General features: G+C 39.4%; 1 pseudogene; it reads right to left on the bottom strand.

Moving 5' to 3' along the window:
• Positions 1-664: 664 nt before the first annotated feature.
• On the bottom strand, positions 665-1,586 carry LOC124991485 (olfactory receptor 2L13-like; annotated as a pseudogene).
• Between the last annotated feature and the right edge of the window lie 5,741 nt (positions 1,587-7,327).

The raw sequence follows: 7,327 nt of genomic DNA, 5'->3' as shown, positions 1-7,327 counted from the left end.
CACAGATTTAGAGGTCTCATTCCATAAATAGCAGACTCCATTGCTCTGGGCCAAGTGAGGCATAATATCATGGCAGAAGTGCATGGATGAGGAAAGAAGTTCAGGAAATGGCTCCAGGAAGCAGAGAGAATTCCTCTCAAAAGGGAAAAATTTGTATATCAAAAGCATGCCCCCAGTGATCTACCTTTTTCATTCACCCCCTACTTGCCTACAGTAACTATCCAATTAATCCATATCAGTGAATTAAGACATCAATTAAGTTATATTTCTCATAGTCTAATCATTCCACCTCTGAACATTTTTATATTTTCTCACACATGAGTTTTTAGGGGACACCTCATATCTAAACCAAGACAATATATTGATATTAATAGAAGAAAAAGTGTAATATATTGTATATAATATAAAATAATATAAGATTAATATCAACATTGTTTATGTTAACATTTATTGAAGTATTCTATATGAATTATTATATAAATAATTAAAATAGCTGTGCATAATAATCAATACATTATTTAATTAATTTTACTTTAATTATGTCACTAGAAAGCTTTAATTACATAGATGACTAACATTATACAAGTATTGGTTATTTCTGCTCTGGAGTGTTCTATTCAGCATGTAAAGAAGCAATTCAGAGGAGCAGGGACAGCCATGCTCATTACTTCCCATGGGAGAACATCCCACACACTCTTCTCATGGCCTCCAGGATCTCCTTGTTCCTCAGGCTGTAGACAATAGGATTGAGCATGGGGGTGAGGATGGTATAGAAGACAAACAAGTTCTTATCCTCTGCTAGTGAGTGGAGAGTCTTTGGCTGGAAACAAGTGTAGGCAAAAGGAGCATAGTAAAATATCATGACAGCTAAATGTGTGGAGCACGTGGTGAAGGACTTTCTTCTACCCTCTTTTGAGCACATTTGGAAGACAGGAAAAAGTACCTGTCTGTAGAAGGCAGTAATGCCAAGGAAAGGCAAGAGGAGAAACAGAACTGAACTAAAAATAACTATACACTCAGACCCAAGTGTCCAAACAGACCAGAGGCACCATGACTGTAATATCACAGAAGAAGTGATTGATGGCCCTAGACTTGCAGTAAGGAAGATGTAGGGCATAGGAAGTGTGTGACACACAGTAGATGGAGCCCAGGATCCTCTTCACACACATCCTTATACTCATGTGAATGGGATATTGGAGGGGCTGGCAAATGGCCACAAAGCACTCATAGGCCATGCAGGCCAAGATTAAAGCTTCTAAACTTGCCATGGTCATGAGGAAGAACATTTGCACATCACAGGCCATGAAGGAGATGCTGCTCTGGCCAGAGAGGAAGTTGATCTCCATCTTCAGTACAGTGGAAGAGATGTATATCACATCCATGAGGGAGGGCTGGCAGAGGAGAAAGTACATAGGGGTATGGAGCCAGGGGTCCAAGAAGATGAGGGCAGTCATTGCTGAGTTCACCACCAAGGCAAGAACAAATACAAAGATAATCAATAACAAGAGAAGTAGGCCAGTTTAATTTTGGGGAAACCCGAACCCCAACAAAATAAAGTCATTTGAACTTTGGCTCCATTTCTCCATGAAAATGCACTGCTTTCATTAACTTGAAAGAAAAACAAAAATTAATGGCAAAACATTAATTAAAACAGAAAAATAGAATAAAAAGGAATTGCTATTATTAGTGTTTTAAGGAATGAATTATTTTTTCTTCAACACTGTAGCCTTTGTTTGATTGCTTTTAATTACTGAATTGAATGTTCCTGCCCCAGTTCTCTCTCTGTCAATCATCTCAGCAAGTCAGATGTAAGGTCTTAATATATAAACTCTAGTACCACATGTATCAAACACTATGAGGTAACTGGAACCTTCCTGCCTAATCTCTTCTGGCAGACCATTCCTCAAAATTATGCACCAGGGGGCTGGGGTTGTGGCTCAGTGGTGGAGCACTTGCCTAGCACATGTGAGGCACTGGGTTCGATTCTTAGCACCACCTATCAATAAATGAATAAAATAAAGGTCTATCAACATCTAAAAACATTCTTTAAAAAAATATTTTAAAAAAATTATGCACCAGTCTCAGCACCTGAGGAAACCAGGGTCCTGCTTCCCCCCTCCTCAATTCAGCACTCCTGTCTACCACCTGGGCTGTGTGGTTCAGAAGGTCCCTGTGTGCTTGCATCTGCATCCTCAGTGACCTTACCTGCTCCACATCTTTAGTTCCTGCTCTTCCCTCCCCATGGGCTCTGCTACAGCTGAGTAACCAGGAGCTGTGCTGCTCACCTTCTCAACAGAAGGTTCTCTGTTGGTCCTAAATGTGGGTCACCATCCAAAAACATTGTTCTTGAATTGCGAAAGTATCGTGTGTCCTATGTGATCCATCCCAATTATAATATCCTCTTTGGACAGTCTCTCATTACCAATGATATTTTGATTTTTGAACCCCCAGAATCTCAAAATCAAAATACAGCCAGGTGTGGTGTTGCATGCCTGTAATCCCACTCACTTTGTAGGCTGAGGCAGGGGAATCACAATTTCAAAGCCACTCTCAAAACTTAATGAGGCCCTAAGCAACTCAGTGAGACCCTGTCTCTAAATAAAATACAAAAGCAGCCCATGCCAAAAGAAAATAAATCTCTAGAATATATAAAGAACTCAAAAAACTTTACACTAAGAATACAAATAACCCAATCAATAAATGGGCTAAGGAATTGAACAGACACTTCACAGAAGAAGATCTACAAGCAATCAACAGAAATATGAAAAAATGTTCAACATCTCTAGTAATAAGAGAAATGTAAATCAAAACTACCCTAAGATTCCATCTCACCCCAATTAGAATGGTGATTATCAAGATTACAAGCAACAGTAGGTGTTGGTAAGGATGTGGGGAAAAAGGTACACTAATACATTGCTGGTGGGGTTGCAAATTAGTGCAGCCACTCTGTAAAGCAGTTTGGAGATTCCTTAGAAAACTTGAAATGGAACCACCATTTGATCCAGCTATCCCACTCCTTGGCCTATACTCAAAGGACTTAAAATCAGCAAACTACAGAGATACAGCCACATCAATGTTCATAGCTGCTTGATTCACAATAGCCAGATTGTGGAACCAACCTTGATGCCCTTCAATTGATGAATGGATAAAGAAACTGTGAGATATATATATATACACACACACACACACACACAAAGGGTGGGAGGGAGGCAAGAAGGGAGCAAGGAGAGACTCTATAGAGGGAAAAGAGGGTGGGAGGGGTGGGGGGAAGGAAAAATAACAGAATGAATCAAACACCATTACCCTATGTAATTGTATGATTACACAAATGGTACACCTCTACTTCATGTACATACAGAGAAACAAGTTGTGCCCCATTTGTTTACAATTAAAATAAAATTAAAACAAAGCAATTTCCATACACAGTTTATATATATATAAAAGCACACATGATAAAGATGATATGTTATGCAAGGTTTACACCCTATTTTTCACAACAACCATGTATAAGTAGTATGATCATGGACATATAGCATAGGTACAAAAAAACAGAATCACATATCAGAAAATTTTCTGTGGTTATAAGATTCTTTGAGATTCCCAATCTTCTGTGAATCATTCACATTACTTCATATGTCACAATCTGTCTAGACACAATTCTGCAAATTTAGGTCTTAATGTCTTCATTTTCCATAAATTACCATTAGAATTCATTGATAGGAATAATAGAATTTTCAAATACAATTTTGGTTAGGATCACATTTTGGGACTGTGTCCCTACTTCACACTTCTAATGGTATGATAAGAGTTTATTAGGAGGATCCAAGATGGCAGACTAGAGGGAGGCTGCATTCCTTGCTGCTCTGTAACTCCGGTTTCAAGCAGAGGATATCTGTTTCTTGGTGAGGCAGTTTTTGCTGCTTATCAATTCCCTGGTGTTTACCCCATTTGTCTGCTGTGATGACCTGCAGTCTGCCAGCATATCCACGCCTTTTTTGAGTGCAGATGGCTCACTGTCAGGGACCTATCATCCGCCATTTGCCTGCCTCTGGCCGGTCCATTGCCTGCCTTACACCTATCCATCACCCAACGCACAAGGTTCACCTCCCAATATTCTGACAACAGTCAGCAAGCTGATTGCAGACCACCAGTGGAGCACCACCTGCCTGCTGTTGCCTGGAAGTTCTCTGTCACAGTACCTGCAGGTTTGATTACACGTGGCTGCTGCCATTTTGAGACAGCAGCCAGGCCCTGTAGGACCCCTGGCCAGACTGACTGAGTCCCGTCTCCAGGATCCCTCAGCCCAACCAATCACTCCCTGCCTCTGGGGCCCTCACATCGACTGACTACTCCCTGCCACCAGGACCCCCAGACCAACTGACTGCACCCTATCACCGGGACCCCAGACTGATTGATTGCACCCAGCCTCCAGGATCCCACAACCACAACAAACACACCAGACCTCCAGGATCCCTGTCTGAACAACCGCATCCCATCTCCAGGACCTCCAGCTGACCACGTCCACACCCTGAGCTGCAGCTCCCCTTCAACCAACACATTTTGAAGCCACAGTGGCCATCTTGGATAATCCTGGAAGCCATAGCTACGATCTTTAGATGAGGCAAATCCAATCCTGAGATGCCTGCTGGAGGCTTGAAGCTCATTGTCAGGGGCTATTTGGTCTAGGATTGCACAGTGTCTGAATTGGGCATGGCTAATATTGATCTCCCCTTAAAGAAACAGTTTTGGAAACCTATAGGGCCACTATAAGCCCATAGGGGGAAATCTGCAATACCCCAGATCTGCACTGCTAGAAGGGAAGATACATGAACAACATGAAAAAACGAGGGAAGAAAATGATCCAAACAAATCTAGATTCTATATTAATAGAATCCAATGACAGTATGTTAGAAGAAATGTCAGAAAAGGACTTCAGATTACACAAGATTAAGATGATTCGCGAAGCAAAGGATGAGATAAGAGGGCAAATGCAGGCAATGAATGATAATACCAATAAGCTGACAGAGCACCTGCAGGAAGCAAAAGACCATTTCAACAAAGAGATAGAGATACTAAAAGAAAACCAAACAGAAATCCTTGAAATGAAGGAAACAATAAACCAAATAAAAAACTCAATGGAAAGCATCACCAAAAGACTAGACCACTTGGAAGACAGAACCTCAGACAATGAAGACAAAATATTTAATCTTGAAAATAAAGTTGCCCAAACAGAGAAGATGGTAAGAAAACATGAACAGAATCTCCAAGAACTATGGGACATCATGAAAAGACCAAATTTAAGAATTATGGGGATTGAGGAAGGCACAGAGATACAAACCAAAGGAATGAACAACCTATTCAATGAAATAATATCAGAAAATTTCTCAAACCTGAAGAAAGAAATGGAAAATCAATTACAAGAGGCTTACAGAACACCAAATGCACAAAATCACAACAGGTCCACACCAAGGCACATTATAATGAAAATGCCAAACATTCAAAATAAAGATAGGATTTTGAAGGCCACGAGAGAAAAGCATCAGATTACATATAGGGGGAGACCAATACAGATAGCAGCAGACTTCTTAACCCAGACTCTAAAAGCTAGAAGGGCCTGGAACAACATATTTCAAGCTCTGAAAGAACATGGTTGCCAACCAAGAATCCTATACCCAGCAAAACTTAACTTCAGATTTGAAGATGAAATAAAATCCTTCCATGATAAACAAAAGTTAAAATAGAAAGCCTGCTCTACAGAATGTTCTCAACAAAATATTCCATGAGGAGGAAATTAAAAACAACAATGGAGGTCAGCAAAGGGAGGAACTACCTTAGAGAAAAAACACTCAAAGGAGAAACCAAGCCAACTGAAAAACCAAAAATAAGCCAAATGACTGGGAATACAAATCATATCTCAATAATAACCCTGAACATTAAAGGCCTAAACTCATCAATCAAAAGACATAGACTGGCAGAATGGATTAAAAAGAAAGAACCAACAATATGCTGCCTGCAAGAGACTCATCTCATAGAAAAAGACATCCACAGACTAAAGGTGAAATGATGGGAAAAATCCTACCACGCACATGGACTCAGTAAAAAAGCGGGCGTTTCCATCCACATATCAGATAAAGTGGACTTCAAGCCAAAGTTAGTCAGAAGGGGTAAAGAAGGACATTTCATACTGCTTAAGGGAACCATAAATCAGGAAGACATAATGATAGTAAATATTTATGCCCCAAACAATGGTGCATCCCTGTACATCAAACAAATCCTTCTCAATTTCAGGAATCAAATAGATCACAAGACAATAATTCTGGGTGAATTTAACACATTGCTGTCACCACTAGATAGAACTTCCAAACAAAACCAACAAAAGAAACCATAGAACTCAATAACACAACCAATAACCTAGACTTAATAGACAAATATAGAATATTCCATCCATCGACGAGTGGATTCACTTTCTTCTCAGAAACACATGGAACCTTCTCGAAAATAGACCGTATGTTATGCCACAAAGCAGCCCTTAGGAAATGCAAAAAAATAGAGACACTGCCTTGTGTTCTATCAGATCATAATGGACTGAGAGTAGAAATCAATGACAAAATAAAGAACAGAAATTACTCCAACACATGGAGACTAAATAATATGCTATTGAATGAAACATGGATAACAGAAAACATCAGGGAGGAGATAAAAAAATTCTTAGAGGTCAATGAGAACAATGATACAACATATCAAAATCTCTGGGACACTATGAAAGCCGTATTAAGAGGAAAATTCATTGCAGGGAGCGCATTCCAGAAAAGAATGAAAAGTCAGCAACTAAATGACCTAACATTACAGCTCAAAGCCCTAGAAAAAGAAGAACAGAATAACAGCAAAAGTAGTAGAAGACAGGAAATAATTAAAATCAGAGCTGAAATCAACGAAATTGAAACAAAAGAAACAATTCAAAAAATTGACAAAACAAAACGTTGGTTCTCAAACGTTGGTTTGAGAAAGTAAACAAAATAGACAAACCCTTAGCCACACTAACAAAGAGAAGGAGAGAGAAAACTCAAATTACTAAAATTCATGATGAAAAAGGAAATATCACGACAGACACCACTGAGATACAGAACATAAGTAGAAGCTACTTTGAAAATCTGTATTCCAACATAGAATCTACCAAAGACATTGACAAATTTCTTGAGACATATGCTCCTCCCAAACTGAACCAGGAGGACATACACAATTTAAATAGATCAATATCAAGCAATGAAATAGAAGAAGCCATTAAAAACCTACCATCCCCATGTACAGACAGAGAAACAACATGTAT

Source organism: Sciurus carolinensis, chromosome 8 (genome assembly GCF_902686445.1).
Source record: "Sciurus carolinensis chromosome 8, mSciCar1.2, whole genome shotgun sequence".
Lineage (NCBI taxonomy): Eukaryota > Metazoa > Chordata > Mammalia > Rodentia > Sciuridae > Sciurus > Sciurus carolinensis.
The sequence above is the reverse complement of the archived record's forward strand: the minus strand, read 5'-3'. Positions and strand labels throughout refer to the sequence as shown.